This window comes from Staurois parvus, unplaced genomic scaffold (assembly GCF_062004578.1).
Source record: "Staurois parvus isolate SC_StPar_1 unplaced genomic scaffold, SC_StPar_1.0 ptg000780l, whole genome shotgun sequence".
NCBI classification, from domain to species: domain Eukaryota; kingdom Metazoa; phylum Chordata; class Amphibia; order Anura; family Ranidae; genus Staurois; species Staurois parvus.
The window spans coordinates 118,870-146,453 of record NW_028318576.1 but is presented as its reverse complement, the minus strand read 5'-3'; positions in this window follow the sequence as shown (position 1 = coordinate 146,453).

Below are 27,584 nucleotides of genomic sequence, written 5' to 3'. Positions count from 1 at the left end.
AAAAAAAATTAATTTCAAAAAAGAAAAAATGGATTTAGCTCAATACTTATACCCAAATCACTTTTTCAACCATTGTATAGAAGTAAGAAAAACATCGACAGATATCATTGTTTTTGTATTATGCCTCTGATGCAGCCTGGTGGGTGGGCAAAATTGGTCAGGCTGTGTAAATCACGACGGGACCAATTATGGATTTTTTACAAGACTGATAAGTATCACTCTCATGGCATTATAGGACATTAAGGTTGATTTGGTTGGATAGTTGGATATAGTTACAAGTATGTTGGGCTAAACTATATAAATAAATATATATATATATATATATTCCATATGCTGAGGAATCAAGCTAAAGTGTCAATATAGGTACCTTTTGAACAACACGAATTGCTAGTGTGAGGGAGGCCAATAATCATGTGGGCAACACACGCCCCTATGAGTTTGCTACTACCTTCATTGTCACCTCCTCTGGACCACATTGTGTTGTTTTTGGATCTACTTGCTTGATTACAGCCAGCTTATTCAATTTTGTCTATGCATGGAATCTAGGATGCAAATACAATTGAACATCCCCTAAACAGGACAGATTTAATCAGGCCTGTTATTCAGCTGGAGGGTACCTGTTGAGGGAAATCTGTGCACAAAAGTCTACGTACATATCTTTGATAACTAGATACTGTTTATGGTGGACTTTTAAACAACTATCCAGCATGCTGGAAAATATATATTCTTTGTGGCCACTTTTCTAACTTCTATCTGTTTCTGTCTATCATTGGCCCTGTTTTACTGAGAGCTCTAAGTAGGAAGTTACGATAAACTTTTTTAAATTTAAAATATGATATATGAATCCTATAGGTCCCTGAACACGATTGTTTAAGGGTTTTTAGTGGGGTTTGTTTTATTCTGAGTGTGTTTCTTTGTCATTTTTAATAATAAATAAAGTATTTTGTATGTTAATGATATCTGGCAATGTTTTTCTTACTTCTATAAGATGGTTGAAAAAGTGATTTGGGTAGTATGTGGTATGCTCCCTCCCATACTTAATGAGATATAACAAAGAAACTTGTGAGACTTTAGAGAATATATGATCACAATATACAAATCTTTTTTTTTAAATCTTTGTTAACCAATTGCCCTCCAGAGGATGTACCCCACTTCCTGAACAGGTCATTTTTTGAGCTAAGGCACTGCGTTACTTTAACTAACAATTGCGCGGTCATGCAACGTTGTACATAAATGAAATTTCTGTCCTTTTTTTCCCACAAATAGAGCTTTCTTTTGGTGGTATTTTATCATCTCTGCATTTTTAATTTTTTTGCGCTGTAAACAAAAACTGACCGACAATTTTGAAAAAAACCCCTACATTTTTTACTTTTTGCTATAAAACATATTCAATAAGAAAAATCTAAAAAAAAATCAAATTTTGTCATAAATTTAGGCCAAAATCTATTCTGCAACATATCTTTGCATGTCTACAAATGGTGGTATATATACTGGAATTTTAATTTTTTTTTTTTAACTGACATCCCCAGTGACACTAATACAGTGATCAGTGCTAATAAAAAGCACTGACACTGTACTAATGACACTGAGCAGGAAGGGGTTAACTTTTGGGCAATCAAAAGGTCAACTGTGTGTGTTTTACTAAGTGTGCTGTGTGTGTTTTACTAAGTGTACTGTGTGTTGTTTAACAATGAAGACATGCTGCTTTGTATTTCTCTGGTGGGGAATCTCCATCCGGGAACCGGTGATTGACATCCCTAGCTGCCAATGGCAAGAAGGTAGGGTGGTGCCCGGAGAGGCAAATCACATATATATATATATATATATATATATATATATATATATACACGTGTGCAGCCTTGTTGCCCTGTAGCAGTAGTTCTACTATTGGGCGGCGGGCAAGAGGTTAATGAGGGCGAGTCTAAGACAAGAAGGCTCTCATACCTTAATACCGTTTATTAAAAACCATTTAAAACATTAGTTATTACATTCACTTGTGCTTATTCAGCACTAATAAAAATGTGTTCTACCAGCCAGAAAGTACTGCTGCACCCACACCTCGCTGGCTCCAAGACAGAACTCTGGGGCCACTCACAGCTTTAGACCAATCAGAGAATAAGTCATTTATCACTATTTATCACTGGACCCATTCATGTAACCAATTTTCTAGTCTATGAACGTTTAAATTAAATGTTTATGATATACTGTGTCAAATGCTTTAGGAAAATCTAGGTAATCTACATCCACTGGACTTCCATCATCCAATGTCTTACTTACTTCTTCATAGAATGATAAGATTTTGGTCTGACAAGAATGGTTTTTCATAAATCCATGCTGGTTGTCACTTATAATACCTTTATCACAGACAAATTCCTGAGCAGAGTCCCTTACCATTTCCTCAAATAACTTATAAACTAATAATGCTAGGCTGACTGATCTGTAATTTCCTGGTATACATCTCATTCCTTTTTTTGTATATTGGCACCCCATTTGCTCTACACCAATACATTAGTAAATTGCATTTAAAAATTAGAAATGTGGATTGGCTCTAAATGAGCTAAGTTCCCTAAGGACTTGTAGGTGTGATTTTTTTTACAATAAGTTCCTCTAGTCTTTTTTTACTTGCTTTTCTGTCAGCCACAGGGGTACCTTTGGTGAAATGTCATTAGTATCACTGTTAAGACTATAAAACCATCTTTTTCATCTGTAAAAACTGAAGAGAAAAATATTTATTACATGTGCCTTTTCTGTGTCATTTGTGACCAACTTTCCATTTTCATCTGTTGTGGGGTCTAGCTGTTCTTTCATAACCCTTATACTATTGATATACATAAAAAAATAGATTTGTTTTAATTGCCATTGCAATATGTTTTTAGTATTCTATTTTAGCTGCCCTGATTTCTCCCTGTATTTTTTGTATTATTCCTGGAATTTAAATGCAGAGAGTGTCCCTTCTACTTTGTACTATTTTAACGGTCTGGGGTTTTTTTTTAATTTTTTTTTTTACATTACAATTTATCCACATAGGTATACATAATCACATCCTGTCATTTTAGGGCCTCATGAAATGAGACAGCCGTGATGGCTGTATAAACAATCATTCCTAACAGTTCTGAATTCCTGCAGCCATTGAGAACACTGTGATCAGCTGCGATTAGCTACAGCTATCACATGGTGCAGGGAGGCATTGCTTGGCCCTGTATTATGTGATCACTGTGACCAATCACAGAGCTCACAGTAGTTCTGTATGGTTGCATCAATAGCAGCCATCTTTACTACTGGAAATGTGATTACTGTGTTTGGTCACATTGATCACATGTTACCAAAGCGGTACCCCATTGCTCAGAACTCAGACTGGTGATCTGTTGTGTCCAATGGACTCATTGGTCATGTGATCTTGCCAATGTGGGCCCCCAAGGGCATGCAGGAGCCTTAGATTACAGTGCAGTGGTCAGGAGCATAATGTAAAACATAGTGCATACATTGCAGGGGTCAGGAGCATATTGTTCAACTTAGCATATACTGTGCAAGGATCAGGAGTATAAAGTACAACATAGTGAATGCATGCAGGGGTCAGGAGTATAATTATGTATCAGTTCTTTTATTTTGCCTGTTGATGTTTCTCACTGGAGAATACCATGATTTCTCATATGGTAAATTGAGCAGCCAGCTTGATCAATACCAGCAAATGTGTGTTAATTGAAAAACATCTAAATGACCACATAATTACTGTCATTTTGGCCTAAGCATTCTGTATCTGCTTCTATCAGAGTTACATAAGGTAAAATAGACACCTGCCCATCGAGTTCAACCAATTAAAAAAAATAATCACATTAAATAACCTGCATCCAAAACAATATTTACTATACTAAAAAAATTAGTTTGGGGTGTCCTTGAATTACCAATTATGCACATTTATGATCTTATTAACCAGCTACAGGCAGCTACAGGCAAAGTGATGTACATTTCTTTAACTGTACTAACACAGGGGGGCACTGTCTGCCCGCATGGGCATGCAGCGCTTCCCACCCACAACAGCTGTGTCCACCAGGCACAGCGGAATGAAGATCTTGCTGAACGGGACCAGGTGATTGCTATGCCATCACAATGTTAGCAAAACTGTTATGAATCAATCTAATTCATAACAGCTCTACTTGTCTTCCTGGTGAGCTGTGATTGGCCCACAGCTTTCACATGATACATCGGGCCAATTACAGCACCCGAGAGGCAATCGGATATTTCCTGGATCAACTTTAGCTATAAATGTTAGTATCCAGTTATATTCTGTGTATCTAGAAAATAATCCAGGCTTTTTTTTAAAGCAATCCACTGAGCTGACATCTTGAGGGAGTCTATTCCACATTTTCACAGCTCTTACTGTGAAGAAACCTTTCCATATTTGAAGATTAATTCTCTTTTCCTGCAGATGTAAAGAGTACCCCTTTGTCCTCTGTGATGACCTCAGGGTGAATAACTCTACACTGCGTTCACTATATGAACCACTGATGTAATTATACATGTTAATCATATCCCCCCTTGATCCCCTCTCAAGAGAGAATAAATTGTGTTCCTCCAATATTTCCTCATAGCTGAGCTCTTCCATGCCTCTTATCAGTTTGGTTGCCCTTCTCTGCACTTTCTCCAGTTCCCCAATGTTCTTTTTGAGTATTGGTGACCAAAACTGAACTGCATATTCCAGATGAGGTATTACTAATGATTTTTACAGGGGTAAAATGATCTCTCTCTCTCTCTGGAGTCTATACCTCTTTTAACACAAGACAGGATTTTGCTCGCTTTAGAAACTGCAGCTTGGCATTGCATGCCATTATTAAGCTTATGATCTACCAGAACCCCCAGTTCCTTCTCCCCCAGTGATTCCCCCAGTTGTACTCCCACCCCCAGTATGTATGATACATGCCTATTCTTAGCCCCAAGTGTATACCCTTACATTTATCAAAATTAAACCTCATTTGCCACATAGTTACCCAATTAAACAGTACATTGAGGTTGGCTTGTAAGTTGGAGTCATCCTGTAAGGATATTATTCTACTGCAAAGCTTGGTGTCACTGCAAATTAACTCATTCATGACAGTTCAAAGCAAGCATTGCATTGCAGAGCAATAATCTTTATTTGCTCTTGCAAAACAAAGTGGAAAAAAAAATCCATGATCACCCCCCCCCAATGCAAGGATTTTTTTTAACTATTTGCCGACCGCCTGCTGCAATGTGCTGGCCAACAGTGGCTGCGGGCAAAGCAACTTAACCTTACGTTGCTTTCTATTTCGTGTTCTGAACATCCCTGTGCCCCCTGCCGCCCCCTATGCCATCCAGGGAGAGAAGAGAGAACACTGCACTGTGAGTAAAAGCACTACATTTTACATACCCACGGCAGATTAGCACATTTAACCCTTTAATCGCCCCTATTTACATTTTTGATCACCCAGCCAGTGCCATTAGTACAGTGTCAGTATGTAGAATTTTTCACTGATCACTGTATTACTGCCACTAGTAACATCGTCAAGCTCTGTAAGCTTCCCACCCAGCCAGGGTCAGCTAGCATTAGATTGCCCGCACACTATCGCACTCAGGCTATAGATTGCTGATCACCGCCATTACTAATATGGTATTTGTACGGATCAATATACTGAACACAACCAGAACTATACTAGTGCCTCCTTTGTATAGTGTCCCTAAAAACGCAGTGTTAGCAGTATCAGCTTCGTTTGCTGTCAGCACTAGCGTTTAGCCCTTCCAATGCTTTACAATGAAGATTTGTATCAATTGATTGTGAGCCAAAGCAATTTATACACACAACAATACACTGCCGCCCACCCAAATTCAGCTCATGCCAAACAACCCACATGGTAACCTATCACGGTTTCTGAATTTAAAACTTTTTTGGGCCTAACCTTCAACATGGGCAGTACAAGAAAGAATGAATTGTGGTCATATTGGTCCACAGACCCGATTCATCATATTCCCATGTTCTCTGCTGTTACATATATGCCCAACATGGACCAGCATACTGGTACATTGCTGGATTTGAGCTATTATACTGGGATGATGCCTGCAGCTACAGGCATCATCCTGGTATCATTTTTTTCAGCTGGTGATCAATTTTCATGTAAAAGCAATCCTCGCAGGTAATTAGCAGCTGCATCATTTTTACAAGCAGCAGGAAGGGATGTCCCCCCTCTCCCGTCGCCTTCCATGGCTTTCTTGGGCTTTTCCGTCCCACAAGGGAATCTGAGAATGCAGCCGACAGTTCCATCAGCTGACCATAGAGCTGATCAGAGACCAGAATGGCCCCAATCATCCCTATGGTCAAAGAAACTACGAGCATTTCATCATTTTCATTTTGCAGGATATTAACAGCGCAATTTCCAAATTGGGAAAGCATCTGATTACACTGATCTTGATGTGATCAGATGCTTTAAAGGCAGAGGAGAGATTTAGAGTCTAATAGACCCCAGATTGCTCAGAAAAAAATACCTGTCATTGACAATTGTTATCACAGGAGATATTTACATTCCCTGTGATAACAATAAAAGTGATTAAAAAAATAAAAAAATTGTACCATGCATGTGAGGTATCACCACAAACATCAGATCAAGGGCAGTAATTCTAGCACTGTGTAAATATAAAATGGTGACCTGTAAAGACTTTTAAAGCGTCGCCTATCGATATTAAAAATGTGCGTAGTTTGTCACCGTTGCACGGACATGTGCAATTTTAAAGCATGTCATGTTTGGCATCTATTTATTTGTCATAACATAATATTTTATATTGTATCAAACAATTGGGCAATATATTGTGTTTCTGTGCATTAAGATTAAAAAAGTGCTCTTTTTCCAAAAAATTAGGGTTTGAAAAATCGTTGCACAAATACTGTGTGACATAAAAAATTGCAACACCCACCACTGTATTCTCTAGGGCCATTGCCTTAAAAAATATATATTGTTTTGCATTGTTAACCCCGGGATAACATTACCTAACCTAATGGGTTTACTTAGCTTTCAAATTTGAAAATAAACCCCTCAAAATCAGAGATCTTGAATATCAATGTTTTAAAGAAAGAGATGCAGATTCTACAAAAAGACTTCCCATTTTCATGGAGGGAGAAGGAATTAGGTTACCTAGGAATAAGGTTGACCCCTTCTATAAAAAAATATATACCGGGTAAACTATATCCCATTTATAAATGAAATAAAGGATGAGTTGAGAAGACTCTCAAGGGGAAGGGTCTCTTAGATTGGGCGTATAAACTTGGTTAAAATGATGATAGTTCCAAAAATCTTGTATAAATTTCATATGCTCCCAGTCCATATCTCAGGATCCTTTTTTGGGATAATGAAAAAACTAATACTTAAATACATATGGGCTAATAAGAAACCAAGAATTAGATTTGTGTAATAAGAAAGAAAAAGGAGGACTAAATCTGCCCAATATTAAGAATTACTATAATGCAGTGATACTCTCACGAATTGCAGATTAGACATATAACTCACAGGGGAAGAGTTGGGTTAAAATGGAAGGTTTTTAAGCAATACACGATTAGAGAGGATTATTTGGATTCCACAAAAGTTTCATATTATGGATGAGACTAGTAGTACACTGACACAGGAGGTGCTAAGAGTATGGGATGGATTGCACAAGCAAATGGTTTGGAAGTATAATTCACTGTTGATTCCCCTGGTGGATACTTAGTTTTTCCCGCTGGGGAAGCATAAAGTTTCGGGGGAAATGGTTTAAAGATGTAGATGTAAGGTTGGGGGATATAGTAGTTAAGGGGAAGTTGTGCACCTTTCAAGAGTTAAAGAGTAAAAAAGAGTTATTTTTAGCATTAGATGATTGGAGATATTATCAATTAAGACAGTTTGTTTTGAAGTTGCCCCAACCATTGAGGACGACAGAGGTCATGCTCCCATTTGAATAGATGTTGGGTTCTGTTAGGGCTCTAAAACACATCACTTCCAAGACATATAAGATTGTTATAGAAATAAAGTGGGCGGGCCTTCCAATGTTCTTAGAGAAATTGGAATGGGAATTGGGAACAAAAATTAATGAATCACAGAAAAATAAAATGTTTAAATTAACACATGGGGTGATGAACATGAACATGAAAGAAATTAATTAGAAATGTTTAACAAGATGGTATTTGACACCGAGTGTTGCACATAGACAGTGAGTAGAAGTCTCACCGCTATGTTGGAGGGGATGTGGAGCTAAGAGAACAATGACACATATATGGTGGGATTGTCCAAAAATACAGGGGTTTAGGCAAGATATAATCCAATTTATACAAGAGATACTGGGAGCAACTATACAGAAGGATCCGTGGGTATGTTTAGAAGTACCAGTGAAACAGTATAAAAATAGTGTACTATACCATCTAATTAGTGCGACTAAAGGGCTTATTCCCAAATTTTGGCAGGTACAGGAGCCTTCAACAATGAGGGATTGGCTAGACAGGGTTGAATACATAAACAAGATGGAGGAGTTATATCATATAGATGAAGGTAAAATGGGAAAATTCAGAAAGGAATGGAGAAGATGGTATGACTTCAAGGCATTTGGGAAATATATGGAAGTAGTGAGTGTCCCAGTAATTTGGAGAATTAAAGGGAATGTTATGTAAGACCGTAGCAGAAATAGGAAAAGGGAAAAGAAAGGTTGGAGGGAAAGAAGGAATAGTAAGAAAAAGAAGAGAGGATTGAGAAGAAGGGTTGTAGACACGGACTGGACTGTTGGAAAGAGATGGGAGGAGTTTTATGGACTGGGGTAAGTTGTAAGGGGGGTTGGGAGAGTGGGGGGGGGGGAGAGGGGAGGTTGGAATGGAAACCTTAGTGAAATGTTTGTATTTTGGATGAAAATGGTATACTGTTGTGTTTTGGTAATGAAAAATCTAATAAAAGATATAATGAAAAAAAGAAGAAAAGGCTTGTTCTTCGAGTGATTAGAAGAATGGGTGGTATGTGACATAAGCTTCTAATGTTGACCCTGAAATGCCAGGATAGTAAAAGCACCCCGCCCCCTCCAAATGATCCTTTTGGAAAGTAGAAAAAAGATATTTGCCAAGGGGCATTGTGAGTCTTTTGCAGATCTCATTTGTTACAACAAGTTTTTGGAAAATGTAGAAAGAAAACAAAAATTTATTTTTGCTATTCTTTTTTCTTTTTCAAAACCCTGAGACAAAATATCTGAAAAATACTCACCATGCCTCTTATCAATTTCCTTGGATTGTCTATTTTCTAAAAAGTGTCATTTGGGGGGGGGGGGGGGTTGTACTATCCTGGTATTGTACTATCCTGACATAGCTAACTGTGATAGGTAGTGAGGAAGTGATATGACGAAATTTGCCCTCTGAAAGCTTGAAAGTGGTCATTGGATTTTGGGGGCCTGTATGTGGATCGCCTGCCAAACATAGTGGTATTCCCATACTCAGGAGGAGTAGCAGAATGTGTTTGGGGTGTAATTCCACATATAGCCATGGCATACATGAGCAATATATCATTTAAGTCACAACGTTGTGTAAAAAAAAAAAAAATTGTCAGTTTTCAAAATTTTGTGCTAAAAAAAAATAAAATCTTCCATGGACTCAACATGCCTCTCAGCAAATTCCTTGGGGTGTCTACATTAAAAAGGGGGCATTTGGGGAGTCTTTGTACTTTTGTGGTATTTTAGCACCACAAGAAATGTGATAAGCTGTGCAAATTCCAGTATATACCATAGTTTGTAGACTCTATAACTTTCACACAAACCAATTAATCTACAAGTATTGGAGTTTTATTTTACCAAGGACATGTAGCAGAATACATTTTGGCGTAAATTTATGACTAACTTTGAGTTTATTGGATATTTTTTGTAACCGAAAGTAGAAAATATATTTTTTTTCAAAAATATTCTCTCTTTTTTCATTCATATCACAAAAATAAAAACCCAGTTGTGATCAAACACCACCAAATGAAAGCTCTATTTGTGTGAAAAAAGGACATACATTTTGTTTGGGTTCAGCGTTTTTAATTACCAGTTGAAATAGCTCAGTCCTGAATAGCAAAAAATGGCCTGGTCAGGAAGGGGGGTAAATCTTCCAGAGGACAAGTGGTTAATGTACAGTGACTAAACAAGTCTGGGCAGTCTGGGAGCAGCTGGTAACTTGTGCTTGTGAGAACCTTAAAAAGGCAAGGTTAGAGCCAGACTGAAGCATAAAGAGACCATAGCCTATAACAAGCGTCAGTGTGTTCGAACATGTAGAGCATAAAAAAATGACCAGCAACTATGCAATGCTTAGGACCTATTCAAATAACCTGTTCAAATTGTATCTGCTCAGGCAGACACGTGCAATATACATTATATATTGTATTGTTGATGTGAGAGATAAAGCACTCAGCTTTAGGCCCATTGTGCTAAGAATAATTCTTGTCATACATGATGTTTCATTTTTTTAAAAATACATTATATTATGAAAAATTATGTTTTAATATCTACTTTTGTGATTTGTGTCAAGTTGGTATTATGGGGGCAAAATACCATCTGATGGTTACTATACAGTAAACATAGTAGTTTGTTTTTTCATTCAAAACCATGCTTATTAAATTATTTTGGTTACTGAACTGTGATTATAGTAGTTTTATCAAAAATATGCTTGCTTACTAATAATGTTGCTCTCTTTTAAGTGGCATGTTATCTAAAAGCACTAAATGAATGATCTTTCAGCATGTTTCTATAAAAAAACATGTATGTGTGTCAGAAGATGCCTGGGGCCCAAGGTAACCTTAATCTGCAATTAGCTCTACAAATTTCTTTTTCTAACATCATTGTGAATGTGATTAGCTGAAAGTACTTTTCAGGTCCCCATGCACACTGCTTGCAAAAAGTGTTGATTATCTCCATATGAGGTATTTTACTCACAGGTTGGTGAGTCAATAATGCTGTTTACCTAACTGGAGCTTTAAGTAGTCACTGGTTGTACTGCATTTGTAAGTACAAATACAGTAAGTGCAAACATATCCTAGAAATAGCATTCACTAAAATCAATGTGTTCCCTAATAGGGATGAGCTGAATGTACCTGGGTTTGGTTTGAGGAAGGTCCACATAGCGTGACAAATATTTGGATGCTGAATTTGAATTCTATTGAAGCCCACTTTTCATGCAGCAGTCCTTTCGCTGCCAGGTAAAGGCGTAAGGACCTACAGCACTGCTTATAGCAGGCCAGGTCTGTATGCAGTACGGATCTACATTGCTCCTCTGCTATAAACCTATGGTCACTTCAGTAACCATGAACTTATAGATCAAATGTTAAGCAGACTCTGCTGAACAAAACAATAGCTTTGATTAGTGGATAAAAGGACGCTGATCAGAGCTATTCAACTAAAATGACCTCCTCTGCCGATACCGCTGATTTCATCACACCACCATACATCCCACCAGCTGCTTCCTCCCCTCCTGCACTCCCTAATATACCTGTGCTGCCCCCCACCCCACTATTTCCTGCCTTTTCGCAAAAATTTACAATTTAAAATGTACAAATATTTGTTATTTATTAACTCACTACAGGGTAAGCTTTTATATTTAGCAGGATTCATTTTATAAAATTTGCTGTGTTTTATCTGCTTATAATGATTTTAGTGTATTTTCAATGAAAATATTGCTTTGACATACACTATATTGCCAAAACTATTGGGACACCTGCCTTTACACACACATGAACTTTAATGGTATCCTAGTCATAGTCTGTAGGGTTCAGTATTGAGTTGGCCCACTCTATGCAGCTATAACAGCTTCAACTATTCTGGGAAGGCTGTCCACAAGGTTTAGAAGTGTGTCTATGGGAATGTTTGACCATTCTTCCAGAAGCACATTTATGAGGTAAGGCACTGATGTCACATGAGAAGACCTGGCTTGCAGTCTCCGCTCTAATTCATTCCAAAGGTGTTCTATCGGGTTGAGATCAGGACTCTGTGCAGGCCAGTCAAGTTCCTCCACCCCAAACTTGCTCATCCATGTCTTTATAGACCTTGCTTTGTGCATTGGTGCTCAGTCATGTTGGAACAGGAAGGGGTCATGCTAAACTGTTCACATAAAGTTGGGAGCATGAAAACTGTCCAAAATGTCTTGGTATGCTGATGCCTTAAGAGTTCCCTTCACTGAAACTAAAGGGCCAAGCCCATCCCCTGAAAAACAACCCCAAACCATAATCCCACCAAACTTTACACTTGGTACAATGCAATCAGGCAACTACCGTTCTCTTGGCAACTGCCAAACCTAGACACGTCCATTGGATTTCCAGACAGAGAAGCATAATTTGTCACTCCAGAGAACACGGCTCTACTGCTCTAGAGTCTAGTTGCAGCGTGCTTTACACCACTGCATCCAACGCTTTGCACCCTTTGAAACCCATTCCATGAAGCTCTCTATGCACTGTTGTGCTAATCTGAATGCCACACGAAGTTTGGAGGTTTTTAATATTGACTCTGCAGACAGTTGGCGACTTCTGCGCACTGTGCACTTCAGCATGCACTGACCCAACTCCGTCATTTTACATGACCTACCACTTCGTGGCTGAGTTGTTGTTTTTCTCAGTTGCTTCCACTTTGCTATAATATCACTAACAGTTGACTGTGAAATATTTAGTAGCAAGGAAATTTGGACTTATTGCACAGGTGGAAACCCATCACAGTACCACGATTGAATTAATTGAGCTTCTGAGAGCGACCCGTTCTTTCACAAATGTTTATAGGAGCAGTCTGCATACCTAGGTGGTTGATTTTATATACCTGTGGCCATGGAGGTGATTGGAACACCGGAATCCAATGATTTGGAGGGGTGTTCCAATACTGTTGGCAATATAGTGTTTATCGAGGGGCCTTAAAAAATCAGTAGCAAATTCTTTTTATTCTATTGTCATGTTCTTTCAGAAAATAAATGGTTTGGGGGTCTTTTACATACTCTGAAAGCTGTAAGGGAAAAATAAAAAAGCAATGGAAACATTGCAAAAATGGTCTGGCCAGCTGAGTTTAAATGTGGAGCATAGGGCCTGGCAGTGAAAGGGTTAAAATATAACCATTGTACATATGCATTCATAGTAGCCTAAGGTTGGGTGCTGAGAGCATATGCACTGCGCACTCCCACCCAGTGCACTCACACCCAGCGCACTGTTCAGGAGCAAGCGAATCAGGCTCCTGATCAGTGAGATGTTGTGCTGCTGCTGGGCAAAGTCCATTCAAAGGGCTGCCAGGAGGTGGTGCAAAGGGGTTAAAAACTGTAATGGCCAATTTGTAGGTTAATAGACAAGGTATTGTCAAACACATGACATTGTCCTGGGGAACATATACCAAAATAAACTTAATGTGATTCTAAAGGGTATTTTTTTTTGTAAAATAACAAATATGTCTATACTTACCTGCTGTATGCAGTGGTTTTGCACAGAGCAGCCTGGATCCTCCTCTTCTTGGGTCCACTGCAGCCTCTCCTGGCTCCTCTCTTGCTATGGGGTGTACCCGCTGCTCCGTAGATCCATTCACACATGGAGCTGTGCCTTGACCACACCACTTCTCTCCTCATTGGCTGACTGGCTGTGATTGACAGCAGCGGGAGCCAATGGCTCCCGCTTGCTGTCTCAGAAAATAAGGAGGCAGAGACACAGGCCAGCCAAGGCTGCCGTGCACATCGATGGGGCTCAGGTAAGTATTGAGGGGGCTGGGGGCACTGCTGCACACATAAGAACCTGGAATGCATGAAGGTAAAAAACCTTGAGCCTTTACAACCACTTTAAAAAAAACCTGTTTTCTGTTTTGTATGGAGCAGTGATTTAATATTGCATTAAGGGAAGCTTTAAAAAAGCAAAACTGACATTCACACAAAAAAAAAAAAAGAAATGCAAATTAAATTGCCAGAAATTTGACAGCTCCCAGCTGCTAACTTCTGTTTATAAACAGAGTTGCCAGGGATTCCGTTCATCTATACAAGATGCTTATGCTAGATGAGGGTCTAGTATACATGACAATAGGGGAACCCCGCAGAAGAAATGGCACAGGGTTCCCCTTAAAATTACATAGCCGCCCCTTATCCTTGATGAGTGGCTGGTATGGATGTCAAGGCACACCCTGCACAAAATATTTAAAAAGCATAAGGTCTCTTCCAAAAGTACATACCAGACCCTTGTCCAAGCATACAGCTTGATGGGCCAGGAAAGGGGGGATGAGTGTGTGCCCTTCACCCAAATCATACGTGCCTTTACCATTGGGGGATGTCCCATGTTGATGAGTAAAAAGGCCTCTTCCTCTCAACCTTGGCCTAATGTTTGTGGGTGTCTGTAGATAGGAACTTATTGGAATCTGAAACAACCTTTAAAAATAGGGGGCCTCCCATGTGACCGAGTATGTGGTATACAATACAGTACAGACATTTATACAGTTCTTGACAAGTCCTTTATTTAAAAAAAAGAATTGAACGCTATTCAGTGATCCAGTGCTGTAGATACGGTGGAGACTTAATCACAAAGAATATCACCTGTTGCCTGCTGAAAAAAAGCCACCTAAGCGATAGACATGTCTAATCCTCTTGCCATTTCTTGGAACCAGCCGCCAAAGTAAATAAAGGCGCAGTGTCTCCCAGGCGCTGTCATTGACCAAACATGGCCACATGGTCATAGTTGGTGAGTGATGTAACACTATCCCTTCCTTTTTTTTACATGGTTGGAATTCTCAGCTAGTAATTGAATAGGGTGGGGTAACATCACTGGTTGTTAAGGATGCAGCAAGTGCTTGTACCTGCCACTTCCTTAGCAACCATTAACAGGAAGGAAGGTGTAATACACTTTATAGTAGCAGTAGAAATACAACTACCATTCATTATGTTCACCTCTTGCTGAATAAGCACACAGTCAAGCAGTCAGATAAATGGACAAACATCCAAAGGTTGGTCCCAACCTTGAGCTTGTCCCTGTTTCCTAATAAACTGCCACCACTATGACATGTAAGCTAAAAACTGGGTAAACTTCCATTTCTCAAGCAAGAAAAATATATAACAAAACAAGAGTTAGAGAACTAAAAACATCCTCATTATTACTTGTCTTGCTATAGTTTTTTCTTATTCCCCAAGCACTACCACGTAGTAGCAATAGGTTTTTTTTACAGTGTGTTAATATTACCAAAGTGACCTGTAACAGACTTTAAATACTTTAAAATAAACAGCTCTAAAACATTATTAGGAACGAAGAGAGTTCAAAGAGAATAACTCACCATCCTGCATGCCATATCTCAATACAAACGATATTGCTATTCACAAATTATACCTGCAAAGAAGGGATCATTGTGACACATAGTAATTACAAATAGGAATCTATTTAAAAACAAATTGTTGGACAGAAACATATAATCCATTACAGTGTATTGTTTTACACAGGGGTCTCCAAACTATGACCCTCCAGGTGTTGAGGAACTGCAAGTCCCATGAGGCCTTGCAAGACTCTGACAGCCACAGGCAAGACTCCCAGAAGCAGTGGTATGATGGGATTTGTAGTACTTCAACAGTTGGAGGGCTATAGTTTGGAGACCCCTGGTTTTACATATCAAACTTACTTCATATGTAGATATGTATCCATCCATCCATCGTGCTTCTTGAAATAGTCCCCTTTCTCAAGAATGCATATGCAGAGCATCTTGGGAAGGATAAAAAAAGAGTTTTGGTGAGTAAGTCAAGAACAAAATGTGGCTAAAATATGCTGTCCTCATCATATTGATCATATTAGTATTCACATGCTAAGAACCATCAATCACTGTATCATAAAAATATATCCAACATACAATAACCGAAATGTTTTCATATTAACATTTGAGAATATTTTTTGTAAATGAGAAGAAGACAATAAAAAGACATGTTACCATTTTTAACCAATGTTTATTTGCATTTACTGAATGCCATACTTGTGCTGTAAACCAGCAGTACTTCAAGCGCCTTGATATGACCATGGTGAGGAATACATTGTTTGTTGTTTTATTTATAGTTATTGCTTATTATTGCTGACTATTACTTTTTGTTGAGAATGTATTCTTGCTGCAGATATTCTGCTTATTCTCTAGATTTTGCACTTGGGGCATGCTATTGGTATGTCACTTTTGAACTGTCCTATTTGCTTCTCTGATACCATATATGTGGCATCAATGTGGCCAGTAGATGTAAAGTTGGTTTATACCAGTTGTGGCATCTAGTTTTGATTTTGTATCTCTATGGTCACCCACTAACATTATCAGACAGATTTCTGCCAGTTCCCCATGCATCCTGATGTCATGTCCAAGTTTTGGAACACACGCCGTTAGGGTATGCATGCATTGTGGCAGCCACTGCCCATTGTTTGGGGCATGTTTGGCACCACAATCGGGGGAAGGGTTTACACCTGGGACAGGTTTTAGACATACTTCTTTGCTTTTGGATGGTTTATAAGCTTGGTCCGTATTGTGTTGTTGTGAACACCTTTATGTAAACATCTTTTATACACAATCTCTACTGAGCTTTTTTGTTTAACTAAATGGCTTTTTATAGATCATTATTAGGATTCCTGCTCCAAGTCATATTACTGTCTTTATTTTGTTTTTGACAATCACTTTTATGTATTACCATTATGTATTAACATTATATATTCTTATACTGTACGTGTTATATTCTGGTACTCCATAAAGTCCTGTAATCGTTTACTATTTTACCATATATTTTTTACTTAAGATACCCCTTATCCCTACCATGGACTGGGTCTGAATCTTATGAATTACTTGAGAATTGAATGTTCCACTTCCACAATAACTTTGACAAGTGCATGTGCATTAGACTAGTTACAATTTTTCTTGATCAGGAGCGAATTCATCAATTAGAAATTTATTTGATAGCACTAGATTCAACAAACATTTTCCTTCCTTGTTCTTTGATTTTTTTGGAAGAAACTGATCATGGAATTGTCCCCTTTCACTTTTAGATAATGGAATGAATGTTAGGTATAATGCCAGGTTGAGTTAAAAGAGAAGTTGAGTTTTTTTTTTAAGAAATTATACTTACCTACAGTATCTCACAGCAGTGAGTACACCCCTCACATTTGTGTAAATATTTTATTATATGTTTTCATGTGACAACACTGGAGAAATAACACTTTGCTACAAAGTAAAGTAGTGAGTGTACAGCTTGTATAGCTGTAAATTTGCTGTCCCTTCAAAATAACTCAATACACATCCATTAATGTCTAAACCGCTGGCAACAAAAGTGAGTACACCCCTAAGTGAATATGTCCAAATTGGGCCCATAGTGTCAATAATTTGTGTGGGGAACATTATTTTCCAGCGCTGCCTTAACCCTCTTGGGCATGGAGTTCACCAGTACTTCACAGGTTGCCACTGGAGTCATCTTCCACTCCTCCATGATGACATCACGGAGCTGGTGGATGTTAGAGACCTTGCGCTCCTCCACCTTCCGTTTGAGGATGCCCCACTGATGCTCAATAGAGTTTAGGTCTGGAGACATGCTTGACCAGTCCATCATCTTTACCCTCAGTTTCTTTAACAAGGCAGTGGTCAACTTGGAGGTGTGTTTGGGGTCATTATAATGTTGGAATACTGCTCTGGGACCCAGTCTCCAAATGGAGGGGATCATGCTCTGCTTCAGTATGTCACAGTACATGTTGCCATTCATGGTTCCCTCAATGAACTGTAGCTCCCCAGTGCCAGCAGCACTCATGCAGCCCCAGACCATGACGCTCCCACTACCATGCTTTACTGTAGGCAAGACACACTTGTCTTTGTACTCCTCACTTGGTTGCTGCCACACACGCTTGACACCATCTGAACCAAATAAGTTTATCTTGGTCTCATCAGACCACAGGATTTCAGAATCCATGTCCTTAGTCTGCTTGTCTTCAGCAAACTGTTTGCGGGCTTTCTTGTGCATCATCTTTGGAAGAGGCTTCCTTCTGGGACAACAGCCATACAGACCAGTTTGATTCAGTGTACGGTGTATGGTCCGAGCACTGACAGGATGACCCCTCACCCCTTCAAGCTCTGCAGCAATGCTGGCAGCACTCACATATCTATTTCCCAAAGACAACCTCTGGATATGACGCTGAGCACATGTACTCAACTTCTTTGGTTGACCATGGCGAGGCCTGTTCTGAGTGGAACATGTCCTGTTAAACCACTGTATGATCTTTGTCATGGTGCTGCAGCTCAGTTTCAGGGTCTTTGCAATCTTCTTATAGCTTAGGTCATATTTATGTAGAACAACAATTCTTTTTTTCAGATCCTCAGAGAGTTCTTTGCCATGAGGTGCCATGTTGAACTTCCTGTGACCAGTATGAGAGAGTGAGAGTGATAACACCAAATTTAACACACCTGCTCCCCATTCACACCTGAGACCTTGTAACACTAATGAGTCACATGACACTAGGGAGGGAAAATGGCTAATTGGGCCCAATTTGGACATTTTCACTTAGGGGTGTACTCACTTTTGTTGCCAGTGGTTTAGACATTAATAGATGTTGGTTGAGCAATTTTGAGGGGGCAGCAAATTTACACTGTTATACAAGCTGTACACTCACTACTTTACATTGTAGCAAAGTGTCATTTCTTCAGTGTTGTCACATGAAAAGATATAATATACCTACAAAAATGTGAGGGGAGTACTCACGTCTGTGAGATACTGTAGGTGGATGCAGCATCAAGCCAATGCTGCATCTGTCCCCCGCCGGCTCTAAGACTGAGAGCAGAGTGATGTCAGCCGACAGCGGACTTTAGCCCATTGTCGGCTGAAAACAGGCCACAGGAGTGCAGGAGAAGTACAGCCAAACAAGCTTTGGCTGTACTTGTCCTTCAAGGTAGAATTAAAGTTAAAAACGCACCCTACTGACTTTCTGGCAATCCTGTTCTTTTCAATTCACAGATGTAAAAATACAACATAAAATGTCAGAGAACTCCAGGCTCTATGATGTCTGCAAAAGACGCATATCTAAATCTGGCAGAGCAACTGATTTACTCTCCCTGAATGTCATTTCTCTAAGCTCCGATCACATGACAGGCCACCCTAAGCTACATTCATGGAAAGATGTGTATTTTAGAGGGTTTTTTTAACCTCTTTAAATTTCAGGCAAGAGAACAAGATGTTTTATTCTGCTTTAACCATGAAAAAGATGCTTTAAAGTTAAATTTAGGCCATGTTGATTTTAAGTGATGTTGTACATAAACACAGACTCACAGCTTTAATTTCATATTGAGGAGCAGCTAAGAAGATAAATTAGCTCAAGCAATCATTTAAATATTAATCAGGCACCCTTTCCATCTGTCTTGGAAGGTTTAATACTGTATGTTTGGTGTTTCAATATTGCAGCGCTAGCACAGTCATTCCAATATACGGATGAGATGTGACAAGTGCCAATGAGAGGGTGATTCTATGAATAGAGAGCAATTTATTTTTCCTGAGGGCCGTCAGTTATAAATAGACTCCAAGGAGCCCCCAAGGTCCTGGCTGACACAAAGTAAAAAATGAAAAGAAACATCCATACTTTGTTTCTTTTTAAGGTCGTGCGATTTCTAAGCAGGGGACAATGAGGTCTATATAGATTTCTATTAAGTGGTTAATGGGCTCTCCTTCCCTTCCCCCAACAATAAATAAAGTAACACGTGGAATGTGGTCCTTCATGGCTTTTTTTGCCCAGATCCCCAGTGTTTATAGCCAGTACATGAACTGTAATCGCCAACATCTCTGAAAAGGTTGCCATTGATAAATACCGGTATATATATATATATATAAAAAAAAAAAATATTTTTTTTTGCTCTTAAAGCACAAACAAACATAAAACACATTATCTGGATGTTCAAAGCACCACAGTGTGATCAGGTATTGCATTCTATGACTTGCATACATCTGCACACTCATGCATGCCTGTGATGCAAGCACACCATAGCAACTTATTCCTGCTCTTCTTCATTTTCTTTAGTAAATCATGTCCTGTACAAGAACATACCTTGCTTTCTTGATTGAAGCAAAATTATTTACAGCTTTCCTGTCACTAATGATAAAGCAAACGTATCTTTGTTCAGTTCGGGTTCCCCGAACATTACTGAGGTTTGGGTGCCAAATTCAAACCATATTGAACCATATTGAACTGAATGGTAGTTGAATGCGGAAAACAGTATTGTCTATTTTCCAAGCAAATACGCAAAGGAATGTGAAACAAATGGCATCAGGGCTAGGCACTACCCTGGGGAACATGTATCAAAGCAAAAGAGAGTATTGATTTTAAAAAATTCTTAAAGGATAACATACAATATGCAAAATTCATTTAATTAACATGCCTGAGGGATTCCCCTAATCTACCTGTGAAGTGGTGCATCTGTACGACGTATACAACATACCACAGTAAAGCTGACATTTACAAAAAAAAAATGCTGTTCAAATTGGCTGTAAATGGCAGCTTCCAGTTACTTTGTTCTGCTTGTAAACAAAACGGCTGGAGATTTCCTTCCTCAATACCAAACCCTCATCCAAGGTGACAGTCTGGTTTAGATGCTAATGGGGACCCCAGAAAAAAGGCATGGGGTTCCCACAAGCAAAAGGTGGTCCGAATCTGGATTCATACAAAACCAGCACAGTCAGTTCAGCTCACATGATTTCTGTAGGAGGCACTCATATGCCACATCTATATGTATGTCTGACCTCAGAATTTTTTTTTTTTATCAAACTTTACTGGCACAAAAAGTAGCACAAATTATAAGCATATAAAAATATAAGCACGTAAATAAACACAAAAAGGCCTATTATAGACCATAGAATCAAAACTTATACATATTCAAAATGACTAAACCAACTGCAACTTATTCACCACAGTATCACATTTCTTTTCATAACGGTATGTATGGCTGATTGCCTAACTTAATGTGATAAAACACTCTGTGGAAATAAATCCTTGGTTCTGATTCTTCAGGACACACTGAGGAATATAGCAGTAGTAACTGAACAGTGAAAGACAACACAAATGATTATATATAAACTATGTGGATGAAGCTTAACCTCATTCAGGCACCATCCCTGTAAGAAATATGGAAAGCAAATGATTCCTTCTCCCAATTCAAGGAGAGAATGGAAAAAAAATCTTTTTTTTGGATACATTGTTCATTATGGTACATGTAAAAGTCCCTTTGTTTAAATGTACATGTACATGTACCATAATGAACAATGTACCCAAAAAATATTTTTTTATAAAAATATACATAGGTTGATAAATAATAGTACACAGATGTCTAAAAACATTGTGTATAGAGCGGCATACAATATATCATCTGACAGATCAAATAATAGTTTGTACAGTATCAAAGATGTTACTTTATTTCTGTCCAGATAGGAAATAAAAGAAGACGTACAGGATCAACGCGTTTTCTTGACAATGTTATTTACACTTTTGCCGAAACCCATTGAAGTAGATAGTAAATGTACTGTATGTGAACATTAGACTATAGAATATTTGAGAACCTACCATAGAAATTAATAATCCATTTAATTTATGTTTTATGGTAACTTTTGTACAATTTTAGAATATTGTAAGTAAATGCTAATCTTGTTTTAACAATATAATGTTTATGGTTGATGGTGTGACAACTTGAAAGTCCAGAATCACTGTGGTGTCCAAATAAGAATAGATAAAGCAGCTCTATTTTTGAACGTAATAAAGATGTAAGAAAAAATAGTTACAAATGTTACAACTGTAACACAGTCCCATAGAAATATATATATAAATAAACATTAAATAATCAATAACATCCAATGCAGTAGTGACATAGTGTTAGAAGCCTTCCTTATTCTAATGTCTAATATTATTATTATTATACAGGATTTATATAGCACTAGTTTGTGCGGCGCTTTACAAAATGATAAATATATGCTTATTAAGATTACTAACATATGTTACGAATGTGTTGTATCTTAATAGAATAATCGAGTTGTTATATTTTTATTTGTTCTAGATTGGGAAAAGTAAGATAGATTTTATGATCTATTGTAAATTTTATAACTATACATTTTAAAGTCTTTGTGCAACATGTGGTGGTAATTAGTCAGGAATTGGCTGTCTTTCCTTTCCAAAGCACCGTTGGTAGGAGGCTAAAGTTTCCATGTAGAGTGGCAAAAAGGAGTGTAATAATCTATTTCATATACAATAGGAATACAAGTTTTATAATGTAATATTTCTTGATTAAGATATTAATATAAGATAGAACTTTACATTAAGTATAATTGATATATAAACTTTAGGGGCATTATATACATACATAAATATTGTTAGAATGTGTGTGTAACATTTTTCATCCTCCCTGACCCTCAGTGAGAGTAGGGGCAGCAAGGCTCAAGGTTTGTACTATACATTTGTCACTAGATATTATTGTGTGACTATAAGTCACAGAAGAAAGAGCAGACCGCTCATAGGAGAAGGTGGGGGCAGTATTTCTTATTACACAGTAAAAGAACAAAGACTTAGACTTGGTGGGAGACAGATAATTGTACACAGCTACACACACACACTTTTTATTTCAAGAATATAACTAAATGTTTTTACATTATATTACTTTCTGTATTCTAATATTTTAATTGTAATTTTATGCAATTGTATTACTAAATCCATTTTGAGTTTTTGCACAAGAACTGGAAAGACTTTCTATTTTGAACTTTTCTCACCAACATAAGATTACAGAATATTGGGACAATATCGATATTTAACACTTGGGGGTTTATTTACTAAAGCTGGAGAGTCCAAAATCAGACTCCCTTCTGCATAGAAACCAATCAGCTTCTAACCTCAGCTTGTTCAATGAAGCTTTGGCAATGAAACCTGGAAGCTGATTGGTTTCTATGCAGAAGGGAGTCTGATTTTGGACTCTCCAGCTTTAGTAAATAAACCCCTTAGTGTCTTCACTCCGTCTTTCTTGCACACAAATTAATTCAAGCACTTCCAAACTCCAGCTAATTTGACATGATCCTTTCTCTTTCTGTATGTAGATGACGATTTTACTGTACCTTTTTTCCTAATCAATATACAGCTGTCACATGAACCAGCTCTTTTCTGGGCCTGTCTTCAGGGAAATAGTAGCAGGAGGAGCTTTCAGTCCTTTGCTGCTGGTCACATGTTCAAAATAAAAATATTCAAATATTAAAGATTTAATTTCAAATATATATAAATATATATTTGTATAACAATTTAAAATATTTTATTGCTACGAATTATTGGTTTTTACCCGGTGTCCTAAAGCCTTTGGGATACAGGATAAAAATCAATAATTCATATCAATAAAATATTTTAAATTGTTATACAAATATATATTTATATATATTTGAAATGAAATCTTTAATATTTTATGGCAATGGCATGGTGTGGGTGGATTCTGCCAGTCATAGGCTGTGTCACGCCCCTCCAGCCTGTGTCTGAGAATAACAGGGAAGTGAAGCCTCCCTCAATCAATATGTAATATCCCCCCCCCACTCATTGAGTTTAGCAGGTTAGTGGGAATGGAGGAAAGAGTGGGTGGGCTGTAATTTACCAGTGTGTATACTCCCACATGTTTGACTCTATAGTCACTTGGGCTGCTCATATGTGATAGGGAGGAAATGCTCAGGGTAACAAAACAATAAAATCTGAGCATGTGCACTAGCTGCCAACACTGCTCTGCAAAATCCCTAACTGCTGTGGAGACATGGAGAGAAGGGGGACATAAGGAACAGCAGGATCAATCATGTTTTTTGCAAAATACAAAAAACAAATCCCATATTGACTGAGTGAGTATGACCAGCACGTAATACAGCATTTATTGACAGTTTTTATTTATTGTGGGTTCAATGACACTTTAGTAGAGTCCTTTACATAGGGCCCATCTGTAAATTAAGGTTTAGAAAATTCAGACTTGAATGGATAACAAACTTGCCTAATGACCCTATTCCGAATGTTGTAATCAATGATTCAAATAAACGAACAGAAGAATCTGGGAGTCCTGGTAGATCACAGACTTATTACCAGCAGGTGAGGTCAATCAGCAGCCTCTAGATCCAGCAAGATACTTTTTTGCAGATAATGGGGCAGAGACTCAAGTGAATGAGATAACATTTTGTCTATGTCTATACATAGGCAAAATGTTATCTATATATATAGTGGTAGTACAACATCAACTTGAATATGCTTTTCAGTTTCACAAAAAGATGCTGCACCAAAGATTAGAAGGCATATGGGAAACCTCGGATGTGAGATAAGAGTAAATGAACTGAATGTAAACATAACTGATACCAGGCAATCGTGTGAAACATGTTTAACTATATGAATTGTCATTTTTATAGAAAGATATTGACTTTAACATCCACACAAAAGGGCCCAAAATTCATTATTACAAAAAAAAAGATTTAACCTCTGCAAATAGAAAGGATATTTTACTGTCACAGCCATTAAAATATGGAATAAATAGTCTTCCACGAAGACTGGTTCATGCAGATTAGACTCAAATGGATGCTTTACAAAAATACAAGCTATAAAGTACTGTATTTGTGATCTTTATTAGAAATATGTATTAAAATATTGGAATCAATAGCAATATATTAGTCAGCACTGATCTTCAGTGGTAAAAACTAAATCCATAGTCCAATAGTGGCAGAGATATGACATAAAATAACTCTTCTCTGTTGTGAATAAATCGGTATAGCTCAAAGATTCAACTGAGAAGATTCTATTGTGCAGTGATAAATCTTCTAGAAGAAGGGTATTGAGGGTTAATATGGGTTAAGAATAAGGTGGAATGTGATATAAAAGAATATCTGTGTGTCCACAGTTTTCCTTCAGAAAGATAAGCAGACCTATCAAAATGCGTTAGATGTGACCCTGTGGAATTGAGTGACATTGCTCATAGAGTAGTTCAAACTTAGAGCAGTGTTTTTCTTACAGCTGCTCTCCTGTCAGTTTGCCAGCTGCTGGGTTTTAGACAATGTATTGTATTCAAAATTTTCACTACTGCCTTCTTTTGTAAGATTTGAAGAACATGCACTCTTGCCTATTGGATATACAAGTTATTTAACCTCTGGCTAAATTTGAATGAGCTGGATGGATTACCATAGGGAGGCATTTTCTCAGATAAATCTTTGAGCTATACCAATGTATTTACGAATATGAGAAAGTTACGTTTTTTCTGTTGTATCTCAGCCACTATCAATCTATGGATTGAATTATTTATATTCAAGATGAGCAATGACTGACACAGATTAGTGGAGCAGTGGTCTTGTTTTGTTAAACTGTTGACAGACACATAATTATATCTTTTAAAGTGTGCAGAAGTAACCAGTTTGTATTTTAGAATATTGATATTAGATGATTTAAAGGAAACTGGACCATGATTTACTTGGGTCTTACCTGCATCCCATTCAATTACAGTTTAAGTTTTTTGATGTAATCTTTTTCTCTATTTTAAGAATGAATTCATGGACATGGAATAATACATACAGTAGAAGGTGGAGGCTCCTTAAGAATCAATTTAAAGAACTAGGCTGCAAGTTGAAGGGAAGGATCTCCAAGGTGATGTTCTCTGAAATATTACCTGTGCCATGTGCAACTCAGGAAAGACAAGGGGAGATTAGAGAATTAAATGCATGGCTAAGGACCTGGTGTAAGAGGGAAGGATTTGGTTTTCTAGAGCACTGGGCTGACTTTTCATTGGGGTGCAACCTATATGCTAGAGATTTTTTGCACCTAAATGAAAGTGGGTTTGCTGTGCTGCGGGAGAGGTTTATGGGATGGCTGGAGGAATATTTAAACTAGGACTGAGGGGGGAGGGAGAATTAGATTATAATAGGGCAGACAGATCAGACAGGGGTCAGTCCTTATTGGTGAGTGGAATGGGGAAAAATGGGGGAGGGCTATGGCAGATGATAGGAAACTGCTCATGTTACAAACAACCATTGGAATTGGTACCATTTGTACGAAATTTAAAAAAAATATGCAAAATATGTATGTAAAAGATGTTAATGGATTAAAGTGTTTGTTCACCAATGCCAGAAGTCTGCCAAGCAAAATAGAGTTGGAAGCTTTGGTGCATGAAAAGAATTATGATTTAATTGGTATTGCTGAATCTTGGCTTCATTCTTCACATGACTGGGACCTTAATGTTCCTGGCTATGTTGTCTTTCGGAGAGACAGGGTAAAAAGGAAAGGTGGTGGTGTCTGTCTCTATGTGAGAAGTGATCTCAGAGCGAGTGTGAAAGAGGACCTAGTTGATGGAGAATGTGATGAGGCTGAAGCATTATGGGTGGAACTGCACATGGGGTTGCATACTACAAAGGTAATCATTGGAGTTTGTTATAGGCCTCCCAGTGTTAATGAGGAGATGGAGACTCAGCTCCTTGCATAGATTGAAAGGGCTGCAGGGGCTGGGACAATGATAATAATGGGGGATTTTAACTACCTGGAAATTGACTGGAGTAATGGCACTGCTGGAACAGTTAAAGTGCAACAATTTATAATTCTACTACAGGACAATTTCATGGTACAGTTCATAGAAGCCCCAACTAGGAATGATGCTCTGTTCTACCTGGTAATCTCAAAGCATGCAGAGCTTATTACTAATATCTATATAAAAGAACATTTGGGTAGCAGTGACCATAACATGATTTCATTTACTGTTAGCTGTAAACAGCAAGTACATAGGGGAAAAATAAAAATGCTCAACTTTAAGAGAGCTAATTTTCCAAGGCTGAGAGCTGCTCTCCAAGACTTAGACTGGGTGGGAATATTGGCATTGGTGAACACAACACAGTAATGGGAGTTCTTCAAAAAGACTGTATGTGAACACACTGCAAAATATATTCCCATGGGCAACATGTTTAAAAGGCTAAAAATAAAACCTATGTGGCTTACGACCAAAGTTAAAAAAGCTATAAATAATAAGAAAAGAGCTTTTACTAAATATAAAAAAGAAGGAACGCTATCATCGTTTAAACATTACAAAGAATATAACAGAATATGTAAAAAGGAAATGAAAGCCACACAAATTGAAAACGAACTACAGTATGCAAAAGATAGCAGGACATACCCCCAAAATTCTTCAAATATATTAATAGTGAAAAGGTCCGGACCCAGCATGTAGGCCCTTAACAAAATAATCTAGAGTGGGTGACTGGGGACAAAGAGAAGGAAATGTATTAAATACCTTCTTCAGCTCTGTGTATACAAAGGAGCATGGGGGATAATGGACATGGTAATACACAGCCCCAGATGATCCACATTGGCTCACAATTGATATGATCCAGAAATATTTAGACAGAATAAAGGTGAATAAAGCACCTGGACTGGATGGAAAACACCCACGGGTCCTTAAAGAATTGAGCTCTGTCAATTCAAAGCCATTGTTTCTCATTTTTAAGGACTCTTTAATGACTGGCATAGTACCACTGGATTGGCATAAGGCCAATGTGGTGCCTAGATTTAAAAAGGGATCAAAATCTTTACCAAGCAATTACAGACCTGTTAGTCTAACCTCTATAATTGGGAAGATACTGGAGAAGTTTAATAAAAGACCACATAGATGAGTTC